Source organism: Triturus cristatus, chromosome 7, assembly GCF_964204655.1.
Source record: "Triturus cristatus chromosome 7, aTriCri1.1, whole genome shotgun sequence".
NCBI classification, from domain to species: domain Eukaryota; kingdom Metazoa; phylum Chordata; class Amphibia; order Caudata; family Salamandridae; genus Triturus; species Triturus cristatus.
The window spans coordinates 7,478,471-7,496,044 of record NC_140590.1 but is presented as its reverse complement, the minus strand read 5'-3'; the positions used below and the strand labels follow the sequence as shown (position 1 = coordinate 7,496,044).

The 17,574-nt window shown below is 50.9% G+C and overlaps 1 protein-coding gene across 6 annotated transcripts in view; it reads left to right on the top strand.

Annotated features, from left to right (window-relative positions):
* The first annotated feature begins 3,874 nt into the window (after positions 1–3,874).
* The window catches only part of APOE (apolipoprotein E), a 39,026-nt gene continuing 25,326 nt past the window's right edge, over positions 3,875–17,574 (top strand). Inside the window, exons 1-2 of one of the 6 annotated variants that reach the window (XM_085615472.1) lie at positions 13,981–14,451; positions 14,513–15,179. The gene's annotated coding sequence lies outside the window, so the exon portion shown is untranslated. Of the gene's footprint in view, positions 4,080–4,326; positions 4,394–4,454; positions 4,559–13,980; positions 14,452–14,512; positions 15,180–17,368; positions 17,510–17,574 lie in introns of those variants that run through there. The other 5 variants (XM_085615467.1, XM_085615471.1, XM_085615470.1 and 2 more) reach the window with 5 other exon arrangements.

The following is a 17,574-nucleotide window of genomic DNA, read 5'->3' as shown; positions in this document are numbered from 1 at the left end:
CAATTGCAAGTTTCACCGAGGTGCTTACCTCAATGTGAGGACAGGCTGTCAATCCAACGGGGTGTGTGGGTGGGCCAGAGGGGCTCAATTAATGATACGCCACAGCCGTAGCGTTGTAGAATCCCTTTGTGGATTAACAGTGAAAATGCACTGAGAGTATTTCTAAAAATTAAAAAATAATGAAGAGGTCGGGTTGCTGAATTAAGGGCTGAGCGCAAGGCCTAAGCGGCCTGGATGCGCCAATTCTTACCTCGGTAGAAGAATGGGAAAGCGGGACAGCGCTCCGCGTGTAGATTCAGAAAGAGCCGCGTCAGTCAGCATGATCAGGTACAATGACAGAGATCCTCATCCAGAGAGGGTTGTTATGTACAGGGTTTCCCGCTCTTTTTGCCAAGGGAAACCGGCAGACCTAACTAGGGAAAACCGCTGCACCGAGCAATTCGGTGCTCCGTTTCCGTGATCGGTAAATGCAACATGTATTCACTAACTAAGAATTATAATTGTGAAATGTTTGCCCACATACAATGTCCACACTCAATGAAGTGCCCAGCATGCGTGTTTGCATATTATAAACACCTGCGTAATTCAGAATTTTGTAAATATACAAAGTATATATGTCTTTTTACCTTCTCTTCCCTATTTAGTACCCATCACCGGTATTTCGCCTTAACAGAGAATTCACCACTGTCATTAGCGCAGCAGCCCCGCCTTTGTGCCGCACATTCCATCTCTTCCCCTCCCACTGAGGTCTTTTTTCACTCTTTACCGATCACGGAAACGGAGCGAGTTCTGCTAGGTATAGGGTTTCTGGGGAGCAGACTAGCTGCTCACTGATAAGGAATGGGACGGAAAGACAGGACTCAGCGTAAAGAATATTACAGGTGAGTAACCGGGCATTCATACAGGGGCAGGGCGCACATTCAGCCGTAGGGCACTTAAATGACCTGTCTAATTGCTGTCATCAACATGCAGATGCAGCCATTAAAAATATAAACTCCTAGGATGCCCGCTGGGCCTCGAAACACAGGACTCTTTAAGAGTTGGAGGCCCCAGGCAGCAAGCAGGCGCAGGGCCCTGGGCAGCTGCCCACGCTGCCCATACCCAGCGCTGGCCGTGGAGGGGTGTAATGGTCACCTAACCCCTCCCCCGTGGCGCCTGGCCAGCTGCCCACGCTGCCCATGCCCAGCGACGGCCCTGAAGGGATGTAATGGCCACCTAGCAACCCCTCCCCCATGGCGCCTGGGTAGCTGCCTACGCTGCCCATGTAATGACCACCTAACCCCTCCCCTTGAGGGCTGGCTGCCCCGAAACTACATTGTGCCCATCCTCTGGTGACACGTGGCCAGGGGCTATATAATAAACAGGCGGGGACGCCCGTGGTCATCGGGCCCATGCCTTATACTAAGCGAATGTGCGTTGTATTTTTGCACCACTGTGCTAAGGCCTTATGATGTGGGTCCAGCCGCGGCCCTTGCAGGCAAGAGTGGTGGGGCCCGGTGGGTAAGGGGGTATTTCAATGGACGATGATGAGGGAAAATCACATAAAAAATCAATGTTCCCTCGTCATCGTCTGTCGCAATACCCCCCCACCAGGCCCACCGCTCTTACCTGCGCGGGCCGTGCCACATGGGTCGCACTCGGACATGCAGCCGCCCCCGCTACACACATCCTTGCTTCAAATGTTGATGCTGGGACACATGTCATGCTGAGATATAGGGCTTCGCAATTTATGTAACTATGTTATGTTATGTTATGTTAAAATAATTTCTATAGCGCTCTGTTACCCAGAGGTGTCCTGGCGCTGTGCACTACCCCCTGAGATTCGCCAATGGTTATTGCTGAAAAAGGAGATTATGTGAATAGCCAGGTTTTTAATTCTTTCCTAAAAGGGAGAAGCTCAGTGATGTTTCTAAGCTGGAGAGGCCTCGGCAGCACCGTGGCAAAAACTCCTGCCTCCCCAATTAGCTTTGTTATGGCGGGGAAGGGTCACTAATTTAGCCTGAGCCGGGCGTAAAGCTCTTCCGGGGACATACCACTGAAGGGCATGTTTCAAAAAATCAGGACCGGCTCCACTGAGTGCCTTAAAGACTATGCACAGGGCCTTGAACTGAATTCGTTGTTTGGCAGGAAACCAATGGAGGGTCCCGAGACAAATCTAGGTGTCCCTGTGATCAGCCTGGCCGCCGCATTCTGCACGATCTGGAGTCTGGCCAAATGTCTCTCTTGGATGTAAATATAGAGACTATTGCAGTCGTCCAGTCGAGACAGAACGAGCGTTGTGACTGCTGTCTTCGGGCTGTCTTCTGGGAGGAGGAATTTGATTTTTCTAAGGGTTCTAAGAATGAAGAAGCAGGAGGAGACAATCCCGCTAATTTGGTCCCCGAAGGAGAGCTTCGAGTCAAGAATTACTCCCAAATTCTTGGCCCGAGCCACAGATGCTGGGGGTGAGCCCATTGCTGTTGGCCACCAGTCTGGTGCCCAGAGGTTAACGATGTTCCCAAAAACAATCACCTCTGTTTTGCCTGCATTAAGCTTAAGGCAGTTAGATGCCATCCAAGCTGAAATCGCCTGCATACAGGTATGGCATCTGGATCCGGTCTCAGCCTCAGACCCCTTTTAATAGACAGCACAATTTGTGTGTCGTCCGCATATGAAGTCAACTGGAATCCACATGATCTGATCAGGACGGCCAGCGGCGCCACATACACATTAAACAGTGTGGGGCTGAGCGAAGACCCCTGCGGAACACCACGAGGAAGGGAAAAAGGTCTGGATCTGTCTCTACCAAGGTCCACTGTCTGGGTTCTATTAGTCAAGAAAGACCTGAGGAGATCCCAAGCCTGGCCTTTAACCCCGGCCGCAAATAAACGGTCCATCAAAGCTGCATGATGGACCGTATCAAATGCGGCTGAAAGGTCCAATAAGATGAGTATGGCAGCGCCTCCTTTGTCCAGGGCCTTTCTAACCTCCTCGGTAGATTTAATCAATGCCCGCGCCGTGCTGTGTTCAGCACGAAAGCCGAACGGTGTCTTGTCAAGCAAGGAGTTGGTTCGGAGGAAAGAACTGAGTTGACCATTCATGGCCTTCTCGATCATTTTACCAGGAAAAGGGAGCCGAGAAATAGGCCTATAGTTACACGGATCAAGTGGGTCCCCTCACACACTGCCCCAGTTACAAACAGACCCCCTCACACACTGCCCATAGATCCCCTCACATACTGCCCACAGGTCCCCTCACACACTGCCACAGTTACAAACAGACCCCCTCACACACTGGCCCAGCAACAAACAGACCCCTTCACACACTGCTCACAGATCCCCTCACACACTGTCCACAGACCCCTCACACACTGCCCCAGTTACAATCAGATCCCCTCACACATTGCCCCAGTTACAGTCAGATCCCCTCACACACTGCCCCAGTAACAGACCCCCTCACACACTGCCCCATTAACAGACCACCTCGCACACTGCCCCATTAACAAACAAATCCCCTCACACACTGCCCCAGTTACAATCAGATCCCCTCACACACTGCCCACAGACCCCCTTACACACTGCCCACAGATCCCCTCACACACTGCCCACAGATCCCCTCACACACTGCCCCAGTTACACTCAGATCCCCTCACAGACTGCCCCAGTTACAATCAGATCCCCTCACACACTGCCCACAGATCCCCTCACACACTGCCCACAGACGGACACATTTATGAAAGATCCCTCCAGTCACGCGCTCGCGAGGCACAAACAACTCCACAGAACAAAGCAGTTGACACAAAAGTTTTGGAAACAGTTTTATAGTCTAAATTGTTTCGAAGAAGCAGAGCAGAGACGTGACCCCCCTTGCAGTAGGGGGAGGGGGCTCTGTACAGGGGGAGGGCTTGGAGGCGGGAGGCGGAGGGTTAATGCTGCGTCTGAAGCAGGAGTGTGACTGGGAGGTAAACTTCGCCCCTCCAACCAGCCGCGCTGACTCCGCGGATACCATCTGACCCCGCTTTATGGCGCTGGGAGGGGGAGGCGCTATATAAGGGGGAGCCGAGGGCAGTTCTGTCAGAAGAGGCGCTGCCAGACGAGGAGGTAAGGGGGCATTGATTGAGCAGCAGCAGTAGATAGCGCGGACTCCACCCGGCGGTATCGGGGCACTGTACATCACACAATGCCACAGTCATTTGTGTAGGCACGGCGAGATTAGGAGATCTGACCAAGATCACAGGATGCTGAGCCGGCGCCGAGACTCAAACCTGGATTACCAGCTTTAGAGTCGGCAGCTCAGGTCCAAAGGCCACATGAGGGGACATGAGCGACACGGACGGGTGGGGGGGGGAGGAGGGAAGGTGTGGCGAGGGGTGCAGTGAGAGGGGCCAGAAGAGAAGGGGGCCCTGGGAGAGGAGGTGAGGTGTCTGGGGAGGGACAAAAGGGAGTGACCTGGGGGAGATGGAAGTGAAGTGAAAGGTGGAAGGAGGAAAGAGGGGGAGAGAGACAGACCAGAAATGCAGGGGCTGAGAGAGAAGGGAAAACCCTAGGAGAGGAGGTGACGGGTCTGGAAAGGGACAGAAGTAAGAAGATGGGGGAGGGGAGAGGGAAGGGAGGGAGTCTGAGAGAGGAGGAGATGGGGTGAGTGGAGGGAGAGGGCGTGGAGAGAGATAGCATGTAAGAGAGTAGGTAAGTGCCGGAGAGAGACTGAAGAAAATGTGGTATCTATGTGAGTGGTGCAGAGGGTAAGGTCAGTGGTGTAGGGGGTAAGGTGAGTGGTGTAGTGGGGTGGAAGTGAAGGGTTGCGTGGGTGGGGCAGAGGGTAAGATGCGTGTGTGGGGGAAAGGTGAGTGGTGTAGTGGGGTGGAAGTGAAGGGTTGCGTGAGTGGGGCAGAGGGTAAGGTCAGTGGTGTAGGGGGTAAGGTGAGCGGTGTAGTGGGGTGGAAGTGAAGGGTTGAGTGAGTGGTGCAGAGGGTAAGGTCAGTGGTGTAGGGGGTAAGGTGAGCGGTGTAGTGGGGTGGAAGTGAAGGGTTGCGTGAGTGGGGCAGAGGGTAAGATGCGTTTGTGGGGGAAAGGTGAGTGGTGTTGTAGTGGGGTGGAAGCGAAGGGTTGCGTGAGTGGGGCAGAGGGTAAGATGCGTTTGTGGGGGAAAGGTGAGTGGTGTAGTGGGGTGGAAGTGAAGGGTTGCGTGAGTGGGGCAGAGGGTAAGACGCGTGGTGTAGGGGGAAAGGTGAGTGGTGTAGTGGGGTGGAAGTGAAGGGTTGCGTGGGTGGGGCAGAGGGTAAGATGCGTGTGTGGGGGAAAGGTGAGTGGTGTAGTGGGGTGGAAGTGAAGGGTTGGGAGTGTGAGACCCACTTTAGCCCCCTTTCTTGAGTGGGATCACGCGCGCCATGTGTGCGTGAATGCCGTTTTATTGACGTCCAGCGCAGACAATGACGCATTTCAGAAGTAGGACTCGGATCGTGTTTAGTCCAGGGTCACACAGTTGGGCCCAGTGGGAACGCTGTGATCGGAGTTACATTTCTAGACTCCAGCCCTGGCACACAGTCCAGGTGTGCCAAAGTAGAACCAGAGCTTACCTGAGCGAGGAGAGGCCGAGCTCTGCCCTGTGGCCTGGAGTCACCGCTTCACACAGACGCAAAGCAAACTCTAGCAAGAGTTAGTACTTTCCAGTGGAAGAGGGTGTTACTTGGGCGTTACTTGGGCGTTACTTGGGAGTTACTTGGGCGCTACTTGGGAGTTACTTAAGTGTTACTTGTGCATTACTTGTGCATTGCTTGTGTGTTACTTGGGTATTACTTGAGCGCTATTTGGTGTTACTTGGGGGTTATTTGGGTGTTATTTGGTGTTACTTGGGCGTTACTTGGGTGTTACTTGGGCATTACTTGGGTATCACTTGGGTGTTACTTAGGTGTTACTTGGGTGTTACTTGTGCATTACTTGGGTATCACTTGGGAGTTACTTAAGTGTTACTTGTGTATTACTTGGGCATTATTTGGGTGTTACTTGGGCATTATTTGGGCGTTATTTGGGTGTTACTTGGGCGTTACTTGGGTGTTACTTGAGTATTACTTGGGTGTTACTTGGGCGTATGTGGGTGTGGGTGTTACTTGGGCATTACTTAGGCGTTACTTGTGCGTTACTTGGGTGTTACTTGGGTGTTACTTGGGTATTACTTGGGTGTTACTTGGACGTTATTTGGGTGTTACTTGGGTGTTACTTGGGCGTTATTTGGGTGTTACTTGGGCCTTACTTGTGCGTTACTTGGGTGTTACTTGGGCCTTACTTGGGTGTTATTTGGGTGTTACTTGGGCGTTATTTGGGTGTTACTTGGGTGTTATTTGGGTGTTACTTGGGCGTTATTTGGGTGTTACTTGGGCGTTATTTGGGTGTTACTTGGGCGTTATTTGGGTGTTACTTGGGTGTTACTTGGGTGTTACTTGGGTATTACTTGGGTGTTACTTGGACGTTATTTGGGTGTTACTTGGGTGTTACTTGGGCGTTATTTGGGTGTTACTTGGGCCTTACTTGTGCGTTACTTGGGTGTTACTTGGGCCTTACTTGGGTGTTATTTGGGTGTTACTTGGGCGTTATTTGGGTGTTACTTGGGCGTTACTTGGGTGTTACTTGGGCCTTACTTGGGCCTTACTTGGGTGTTACTTGGGTGTTACTTGGGTGTTACTTGGGCGTTATTTGGGTGTTACTTGGGCGTTACTTGGGCGTTATGTGGGTGTTACTTGGGCGTTACTTGTGCGCTATTTGGGTGTTACTTGTGTGCTTCTTGGGCGTTGCTTGGGCGTTATTAGGGTGTTACTTGGGCGCACCTGCACAACCCACCTTATATGCGGCGCTGTCAAGGAGAAATGCTTTCCATTCTCACACATTCCGGATATGCACAAGGCCGCGTGAAGTGTTTCCGACTTTGTGTCATGTAGGATTTTGTACTGGAAGGGCACCCCTCTGGAACACATTCTATACTGCACAGGATGCCAAGGTTGTCTGTGGCACTAGCCAGCCTGTACAGCGTGCCCGTGTGGAGGGAGTGGGGGGGGGGGGACACAAACAGGGGCCATTACTAGGGCTGCTGAGACGGCGCATGCACTGTTACTTGGAGACGTTATGTTTACTCTCATTTCCTCGCTTCTCTTTGGTTAGTACGTGCCAGCTTCATATCCTCTTTATATGTTTGTCCATCCCCTGGAGCATGGCCCAATTACTGCTTCCTTCTTTTATTTTCAGCACTGCATAAGAGGGCATGTGTTTACAGACCATCTCCCCATCCCACTCTGTGTTGTTGCAGGCCCCCATCCCATCCCCTTTGTCCACCCTTCCATGTTCTTGCTTGCTTGCCCCTCCCACCCGCCCCTCCCATGTTGTTGTTGCTCGCCCCGGGCACATTTTGCCTTGTAGCCCACCCGCCTCATTAAGGGCTCAGGGGTCTGTGGCACCGACATGCGCAGCAGACACACCTCTGGTGCATCAATGTGTGTGCACATGTTGCCTTGTACCCCGCCAGCCTGCCCTCCGGGGGTCTGTGTGACACCGACCTGTGGTACATGATGTGTTCACATGCTGCCTTCTACCCCTCCGCCCCCCTCGTGGGGGAGGGGGGGGGGAGGTGTGTGTGACACCGACCTGTGGTACATGATGTGTTCACATGCTGCCTTCTACCCCTCCGCCCCCCTCGTGGGGGGGGGGGGGAGGTGTGTGTGACACCGACCTGTGGTACATGATGTGTTCACATGCTGCCTTGTACCCCACAAGCCTGCCCTCCGGGGGTCTGTGTGACACCGACCTGTGGTACATGATGTGTTCACATGCTGCCTTGTACCCCTCCGCCCCCTCGGGGAGGGGGGCGGGGGTCTGTGTGACACCGACCTGTGGTACATGATGTGTGCACATTCTGCTTGTAGCGCATCCACCGGTTTCAAGGCGCTTTGTCTTTGTGTTGTTTACTCCCCACAGTGCCGTCTCTAGGGCGGTGCGATTGGTGCCACCGCACCGGGCGTTGACTTGGGGTGGGGGCGCCCTGTTTGCAAATATATTATGGCTTAAAAACCACCTGCTGCGGTGTTCCTACCCTCCAACAATTTGCAGACACCAATAAAAATGTCAAGATTACTCCAGAGATTAATGTTCTCCCTGGAGAGAGACTGCGTTTTGTCTAGAGCACGTTTTACTCCTCCTAAGGTAGCTCAGAGGGTTAAAATGCCTGCTGCTAAAAACATGTGCCATGCAGATCACAAAGTGCCTGTAATGTTAATTGGTCAATGGGTTATTGCTATTGTCAGAGATATATTTTTGTTACTTGCAGTTTATAAATTAAAACCCTAATATAGAATAATGAGCTATTAACTGTCATCAAAGGTCTGCATGCAAACTGCAAGGTTTATATCTGACCTACATGCCCCCTCCCTTCATCCCCCCCCGTCTTTCCTTAACCTAATCGTGCAAAAAGGGTTCATTTGTGTAGAAATAATTCTTATTAATAAAGACAGCCCCTGACTGTTAGTCTTATGTTCTAAAGTCTGAATTTGTGCTTTTCCAGACCGAGGACTCTTAGACCCTCCTGCCTAGCAGTATGGATGACAAGTGACCCCTACACCTCGCCATCCTCTGTCCCATACAACCGTTCCTATAGACTGATTTAAATGTGTGTATGATGTAAAGTGCTCCGACACCTCACACTGGTATGAGTGGCGCTATAAATGTTCATGAATCTGAGAGACTGGCTATGGAGATTTGAGGGACACTGTAAACTGGTGGTAGTGAGGGAATCTGTGGCAGCGGTGGTCATTGGGGGGGGGGCGCCCCCATTGCTCATGCCGGCCCTGACTCCCCAGGTAGCATGCGGGAGCCAGAGAGAGGCCCCTGGCACCGGCCGAGTCGAGTCAGGCCCTGCCAGCGTCCTCTGCGCCGAGCAGTCCCTGCTTCTAGGCGCTGGCCGCGTGTGCTTTGCCCCTGGTCAGCATCTGTCTGTGGTTTGTTTTTGTCCAGGTTCTGATGACCGCCCCCCCGAAGCCTGCTGCCTGTGTCGTATGGTATTGTGTCTGTTGTATGGTTCTGTGCTGTGTTGTATGGTAATCAAGTGTGTTATGTAGTGTAGTACAGTTGTATGTTGTGTCGGACTGCAGAGTGTTGTGTGGTATACTGCGTAGTGTCGTGTGCTACTATACTGTGGTGTGTGCACTGTAGTATCTTGTGGTGAAATACTGTTTGTGGTCCTGTAGTGTGTTGTGTGACACGGCAGAGTATCACAGAACGCCTTGTGGGTTGTGCTCTGTGGCTCTGCATTGTGTTTTGAGGTGCAGTGCTGTGGTGTGTTGTGTGGTGCTGTGGTGTGTTTAGTGATGCTGAGGGGGTGTTGTCGAAGGAACGAGGGGGGAGGGTGGAGGGGGGCAGTGACTATGACACAAGGTTTTAGCATCTTGCAAGGTCGGCTAGATACTGAACACTCCTGCCCGCGCCTGTATCCGGAGGACAGAGAGGCCCCTCTGGACAGAGAGCAGAAGGGTCCACCCGCCACCCGGCCGGGTCCAGGCTCTACTGCCCTAGCCCTGGAGGGCTCTGGCTCTTCACCCTTTGTGTGAGCAGGGTCGGGCTCTAGACACTCGGTGTGAACAGTTTAGGGCTCAGCACCTATGGTGTCGGCGGGTTCTGCCCCTGAGCCCCTGGCCTAGGCGGGTTCTGCCTCTGAGCCCCTGGTGTCGGCGGGTTCTGCCCCTGAGCCCCTGGCCTAGGCGGGTTCTGCCTCTGAGCCCCTGGTGTCGGCAGGTTCTGCCCCTGAGCCCCTGGCCTAGGCGGGTTCTGCCCCTGAGCCCCTGGCCTAGGCGGGTTCTGCCCCTGAGCCCCTGGCCTAGGCGGGTTCTGCCCCTGAGCCCCTGGCCTAGGCGGGTTCTGCCTCTGAGCCCCTGGTGTAGGCGGGTTCTGCCCCTGAGCCCCTGGCCTAGGCGGGCTCTGCCTCTGAGCCCCTGGTGTAGGCGGGTTCTGCCTCTGAGCCCCTGGTGTAGGCGGGTTCTGCCCCATAGCCCCTGGCCTAGGTGGGTTCTGCCCCTGAGCCCCTGGTGTAGGCTGGTTCTGCCCCTGAGCCCCTGGTGTAGGCGGGTTCTGCCTCTGAGCCCCTGGTGTAGGCGGGTTCTGCCCCATAGCCCCTGGTGTAGGCGGGTTCTGCCCCATAGCCCCTGGTGTAGGCGGGTTCTGCCAGTTTCTGCCTCTGAGACACTGTTCTGGGCAGTTTCTGCCTCTGAGACCCCTGGTCTGGGCAATTTTATCATTTGAGCCCCTGGAATTGACATTTTCTGCCTCCCCTGGTCCGGGCAGTTTCTGCCTCTGAGCCCCTGGTCCGGGCAGTTTCTGCCTCTGAGCCCCTGGTCCGGGCAGTTTCAGGTTCTAAAACCATGCTGTGAACAGTTGACTCCTAGCTCTGATTTCTTTCTCTGGGCATTTTCTGGCTCTGACCCCTTGCTCTGGGAAGTTTCTGGCTCTGACCCCTTACTCTGGGAAGTTTCTGACCCTATTCTCAGAGTTTTTTACAGTTTCAGGTTTTGACCCCTTGCTCTGGGCAGTTTCATTCTCTGCACTGATGGTGTTTACATCACCTGGCCTCCACTCCTTGCTTTGGGCAGTTTCCAGGTGTTATCTCCTTTGAGGGCAGTTTCTGGTCCTGTCTCCTTGCTTTGGGACGTTTCTGGTCCTATTCTTAGTGTGTTTTCAGTTTCTGGCTCTGATCCGTTGCTCTGGGCAGTTTCTGGCCCTGCCCACTTGCTCTGGGCAGTTTCTGCTCCCGTCTTCTTGCTCTGGGCAGTTTCTGGCTCTGACCCCTTGATCTGGGCAGTTTCTGGCCCTGCCCACTTGCTCTGGACAGTTTCTGCTCCCGTCTTCTTACTCTGGGCAGTTTCTGGCTCTGACCCGTTGCTCTGGGCAGTTTCTGCTCCCGTCTTCTTGCTCTGGGCATTTTCTGGCTGTGACCCTTTGGTCTGGGCAGTTTCTAGCTCTAGCCCCTTGCTCTGGGTGGTTTGTGGTTCTGATGCCTTGCTCTGGGCAGGTTCTGGCTCTGTCCCCTTGCTCTGGGCAGTTTCTGGCTCTGACCCCTTGCTCTGGGCAGTTTCTGACACTATACTCAGGGGGGCAGATTTACAAGCCTTTTGCGCCACTTTTGCGTCATTTTTCCCATGTTAAAAGTGACACAAAATTGGTGCAAGGGGCTTATAAATAAGCCCCAAGGTATTTACTGTTTCTGCCCCCCCCCTCTTGCTCTGGGCAGTTACATTCTCTGCACTGATGGTGTTTTCAGCACCTGGCCCCCACCCCTTGCTCTGGGCAGTTACATTCTCTGCACTGATGGTGTTTACAGCACCTGGCCCCCGTCCCTTGCTCTGGGCAGTTTCATTCTCTGCACTGATGGTGTTTACAGCACCTGCCCCCATCCCTTGCTTTGGGCAGTTTAATTATCTGCACTGATGGTGTTTACAGCACCTGCCCCCATCCCTTGCTTTGGGCAGTTTCCAGGCTTTATCTCTTTTGAGGGCAGTTTCTGCTACTGTCTCTTTGCTTTGGGCAGTTTCTGGCCCTATTCTCAAAGTGTTTACCATTTCTGTCTCTGACCCCTTGCTCTGGGCAGTTTCCGGCTCTGACCCCTTGCTCTGGGCAGTTTCCGGCTCTGACTCCTTGCTCTGGGCAGTTTCTAACTCTAGCCCCTTGCTCTGGGCAGGTTATGGCTCTGACCCCTTGCTCTGGGCAGTTTCCGGCTCTGACCCCTTGCTTTGGGCAGATTCTGGCCCTATGCTCGGGGTGTTTACAGTTTCTGCACTCATGGTGTTTACAGTTTCTTGTTGTGACCCCTTGCTTTGGGCAGTTTCTGGCCCTATGCTCGGGGTGTTTACAGTTTCTTGTTGTGACCCCTTGCACTGGGCAGTTTTCATGCACATATACCATCTGGTTTGAGAGGCACACATGTCTGTGGAGTTTGCCCCATTCTGTGCCCTATATTTAAGTAGTGACGCCGAGAGATGACGTCATCGGAGAGTTTGGGTATTCACATATAAACTGGTTCTTGAGGGCATTGGTGGCTTTACTTGTGTGTTTGTTGTCGCCAAAATCAACCCTTTTCAGATGAGCGCACCACTGGCCCCGTATATGGAGGGAGTGAAGAAGGAAGGTCGTTGTGATTGTAAATCAGCGTTGTACTTGTGCAGTGAGTGTCTGTGATCTGCATGTTCTTGTGCGGTGAGTGTGATGTGCGTGCACTTGTGCAGTGAGTGTCTGTGATCTGTGTGTACTTGTGCAGGGAGTGTGAAATGCATGTACTTGTGTAGAGAGTGTCTGTGATCTGCGTGTACTTGTGCAATGAGTGTGTGTGATCTGTGTGTACTTATGCAGTGAGTGTGATCTACGTGTACTTGTGTAGAGAGTGTCTGTGATATACGTGTACTCATGCAATGAGTGTGTGTGATCTGTGTGTACTTACGCAGTGAGTGTGATCTGCGGGTACTTGTGCGGTGAGTGTGATGTGTGTGCACTTGTGCAGTGAGTGTCTGTGATCTGTGTGTGCTTGTGCAGGGAGTGTGATCTGCATGTACTTGTGTAGAGAGTGTCTGTGATCTGCGTCTACTTGTGCAATGAGTGTGTGTGATCTGTGTGTACTTATGCAGTGAGTGTGATCTGTGTGTACTTTTGCAATGAGTGTTTGTGATCTGCATGTACTTGTGCAGTGAGTGTCTGTGATCGGTGTGTACTTGTGCAGTAAGTGTGATCTGCGTGTATTTGTGCAGTGAGTGTCTGTGATCTGTGTGTACTTGTGCAGGGAGTGTGATCTGCATGTACTTGTGTAGAGAGTGTCTGTGATCTGCATCTACTTGTGCAATGAGTGTGTGTGATCTGTGTGTACTTATGCAGTGAGTGTGATCTGTGTGTACTTGTGCAATGAGTGTTTGTGATCTGCATGTACTTGTGCAGTGAGTGTCTGTGATCTGTGTGTACTTGTGCAGGGAGTGTGATCTGCATGTACTTGTGTAGAGAGTGTCTGTGATCTGCGTGTACTTGTGCAATGTGTGTGTGTGATCTGTGTGTACTTATGCAGTGAGTGTGATCTGCCTGTACTTGTGCAATGTGTGTTTGTGATCTGCATGTAGTTGTGCAGTTAATGTCTGTGATCTGCGTGTACTTGTGCAGTAAGTGTGATCTGCGTGTATTTGTGCAGTGAGTGTCTGTGATCTGTGTGTACTTGTGCAGGGAGTGTGATCTGCGTGTACTTGTGTAGAGAGTGTCTGTGATATGCGTGTACTTGTGCAATGAGTGTGTGTGATCTGTGTGTACTTACACAGCGAGTGTGATCTGTGTGTACTTGTGCAATGAGTGTCTGTGATCTGCATGTACTTGTGCAGTGAGAGTCTGTGATCTGTGTGTACTTGTGCAGTAAGTGTGATCTGTGTGTATTTGTGCAGTGAGTGTCTGTGATCTCTGTGTACTTGTGCAGGGAGTGTGATCTGCGTCTACTTGTGTAGAGAGTGTCTGTGATCTGCGTGTACTTGTGCGGTGAGTGTTATCTGCGTGTACTTGTGCAGTGAATGTGTGTGATCTGTGTGTTCTTGTGCAGGGAGTGTGATCTGCATGTACTTGTGTAGAGAGTTTGTGTGATGTGCATGTACTCGAGCAGTGAGTGTGATCCGCATGTACTTGTGCAGTGAGTGTCTGTGATCTGCATGAATTTGTGCAGTGAGAGCAATCTGTGTGTACTTGTTCAGTGAGTGTCTGTGATCTGTGTGTACTTGTGTGTTGAGTGTGATCTGTGTATACTAGTGCAGTTAGTGTCTCTGATCTGCATGTATTTGTGCAGTGCGTGTGAACTGCATGTACTTGTATAGAGAGTGTCTAACATCTGCATGTACTTGTGCAGTGAGTGTGATCTATGAGTACTTGTGCAGTGACTGTCTGTGTACTTGTGCAGCAATGTCCTGTGATCTGCACACATTTTTGCAGTAAGTGTGATCAGTGTGCAATTGTGCAGTGAGTGTCTGCGATCTGTGTGTACTTGTGTAGTGAGTGTATGTGATCTGTGTGTATTTGTGCAGTGAGTGCCTGTGATCTGTGTGTACTTGTACAGAGAGTGTCTGTGATCTATGTGTACTTGTGCCGTGAGTGTGTGTGATCTTCATGTACTTTTTACGTGAGTATCTGTCATCTATGTGTACTGGTGCAGTGAGTGTGATCTGTGCATACTTGTGCAGAGAGTGTCTGTGATCTGCGTGTATTTGTGCAGTTAGTGTGAACTGCATGTACTTGTGCAGTGAGTCTCTGTGGTCTGCGTGTACTTGTGTGGTGAGTGTGATCTGCGTGTACTAGTGCAATGAGTGTCTGTGATCTGCATGTACTTGTGCAGTGAGTGTCTGTGATCTGTATGTACTTGTGCACTTAGTGTGATCTGTATGTACTTGTGCAGTGAGTGTCTGTGACCTGTGTGTACTTGTGCAGTGAGTGTGTATGATCTTCATATACTTTTTACATGAGTATCTGTCATCTATGTGTACTGGTGCAGTGAGTGTGATCTGTGCATACTTGTGCAGAGTGTCTGTGATCTGCATGCACTTGTGCAGTGAGTCTCTGTGGTCTGCGTGTACTTGTGCGGTGAGTGTGATCTGCGTGTACTAGTGCAATGAGTGTCTGTGATCTGCATTTACTTGTGCAGTGAGTGTCTGTGATCTGTATGTACTTGTGCACTTAGTGTGATCTGTGTGTACTTGTGCAGTGAGTGTCTGTGACCTGTGTGTACTTGTCCAGTGAGTGCGATCTGTGTGTACTTGTGCAGCGAGTGACTGTGATCTGCGTGTACTTAGTGAGTGTGATCTGTGTGCACTTGTGCAGCGAGTGACAGTGATTTCCTGCTGTGAACCATATCATTACTTCCAGTCAGCTTGGGTCAGCCCGGTGCTGACCGTTGGCTAGCTTTCTTGTCAATCTCATTTGCTGTCGTCCTCTTTTTGTGTCAGCCCCGCCCCTGGAGCACAGCTTCTTTACCACCTCTTGGTGTCTTCATTTGCATCTTTCCTTTGCTTACAGTTGCTCCTGCAGACTCTGGGCACGCACATTTGTCGCAATGCAAAGCAGCAAGGGAACTTGTTGAGCTGCGTTGCGTGAAAGGGGGAGAGCAGAAATGTGACAAAGCTACTCAGACCCTGCCTGGCAGCAGCGCAGTGTGTCCTTATGCAGGCATCCAGGGCCGGCTTTAGAGATTGTGGCGCCCTGTGCGACAATCTTTGTTGGCGCCCCCCCCGCACCCCCCCAGCAAACATTTTTTGTGTTGAGTTGTATGGTTTCTCAACCGCATATTAAATATATACAATATATATCCCAGACGTGGGACCCGTGCTCACTACGCCACTGGAGTCAAGCTATCCTGGCTGATGACGGCTGATAGCCAGAAACCGGTCCTAGGATGCTTGATTCCGGTCCAGGGAAGACATGGCTTGGCAGTTCGGGCTGGACTGTTCCCATGAGGCACAGGGTCAAGACTGATTTGCATATGGCCATGTCTGAACTGGGGTGGCGTAGTGGGCAAAAGAACGATGGATTTATCCCAGATCTCTTGACTGGGGGAGAATGTATGCATTGTCAGCATTCCGTCCATCGTTTGTTTGTTGTATGTCCTTATGCAGGCATCCAGGGCCGGCTTTAGAGATTGTGGCGCCCTGTGCGACAATCTTTGTTGGCGCCCCCCCCGCCCCCCCCAGCAAACATTTTTTGTGTTGAGTTGTATGGTTTCTCAACCGCATATTAAATATATACAGGATACATTTTAGAATATATAAAATGTATGCTCAAATGTCATGTAAATTAAATAGGGATTAGATGGGGAACAGATATTACGACACCATCAGTCAATTATAGCTTATTTTATAGCCCAAAACAATATACATCTTGTTGATGTAATTATTAACATTTTCTAACTGTTAATTTTGTAAAAACAATTTGCAAATTTCAAGAAAATTGAACTTTACGGGCTTTCATTTTTGCAAATGCCAATATTGATGTGGATAAGTCCAGTTGTTGTGCAATATCATTTTCAATGGATAGGATTGCCAAAGATGATAGCCTTTCATCTTTCATTGTGGATCTTAAATGTGTTTTAATTAACTTTAACTTAGAAAAACCTCTCTCTCCACTAGCTACTACCTCGGATTCCCTCACTGCCACCCTCCAACAGAGCCCCTCATCTTTAAGTAGCCCCTCTCTCATATGCATTTCATTTGTTGTGTAGCGCTACTCATATCAGTGTAGTGTGTGTCAGTACTTTACACCACGCACACATTATACAGAGACAATCAATCATGCCAGTATGTAAATCAGTCTATAGGGAATGCCACATAAGCCAATGAGGATTACAAGCTGTAGGAATCACATTTCATCCATGCTGGTGGGCCGGATATTTTAAGAGGGTTTGGTCTGGGGAAACACAACCTTAGGATTTAAAGAGTATTCCATGGGGTCAGCTTTACTGATAAAAATGTATAGCTGCCCAAACATACTCATTTTAGCAAAATTAGAATAATGAAAGACTGGGGAAGTTCTAACTATACCCTTCATGTTTGTCTGCGGCTGTTTGATTACAGTTCATTGGTCACTGTCCTATGTCAGGATTGTAACTTCTGAACTGCAAGTAACACAAGGATCTCTGTGACAAAGGCAGTAACCCACTGAGCTTCCACAGAAAATACAGTTCATCTGCATTTAAAAACTACTAACAGACAAATGATTGCTCTCCAGCGGATCATTAATCACCAGCGTTATCTGGGCATCTTTTATTGTCTTATTGTTGTCCTGCATCACACACGAAGTATGTGTCCTGCTGGGCCGGCGCATATTTTAAAAAGAAAAACATATTAGTAACACATTCTCTTACCTACTCTATTAGTCAAACTTTGTGTCACAGCCTGCTGTGATAAGCAGCTGCAGGAGTCAGGAAAGGTGAATATGAATAAACAAACTTATTTTCTCCTGCGCTGCAGAGAAAAAGAAATATCCACGCAGCAGAACATTGTGGCCATTGCCGGGAATGTGGAGATGAAGGGGTGAAAAAATAAACAAAGCCTCGTTAACATGAAAATGGTCTTTTAAAGACCTGTGAAGTACTCGGGTGCGGCTGCGATAATCTCTGCAACGTTGTGTGTGTGCACGCCCGGGAAGCTGTCTCTGCCCGGGCTGACACACACGACGTGTTCTTTGCACGCCTGCCTTCAAGCCCTCACTGCGAGGGCCAAGGCTCATGTTTGGGTCGCTAAAACCGGGCCTGAGAAGGAGGGGAGGTCACCACCCTATATTGTTTGTGCACAGTGCACATTTAAATTATTGATTGATTTTAAAAAAGTAGACCGTCACCTAACTCACTTTATGTTGCTGCAGAGAGGAGGCTCGGTCTCTGTGCCACTGCCAAAAATCCCGTGGACTGTCGGAGAGCGCGCGCAACCACCAGCAACATTAGCCGCCGGAAGAGTATCTGCGAGTTTTCCAAGGCCCGCCCCCGCTCGCATCCCGCGATGTAGGTAACGGTTTCAGTTATAGGCCAATCAAACGTTCAACACTTAGTTAGAGGCAGTCAGGCAGAGCA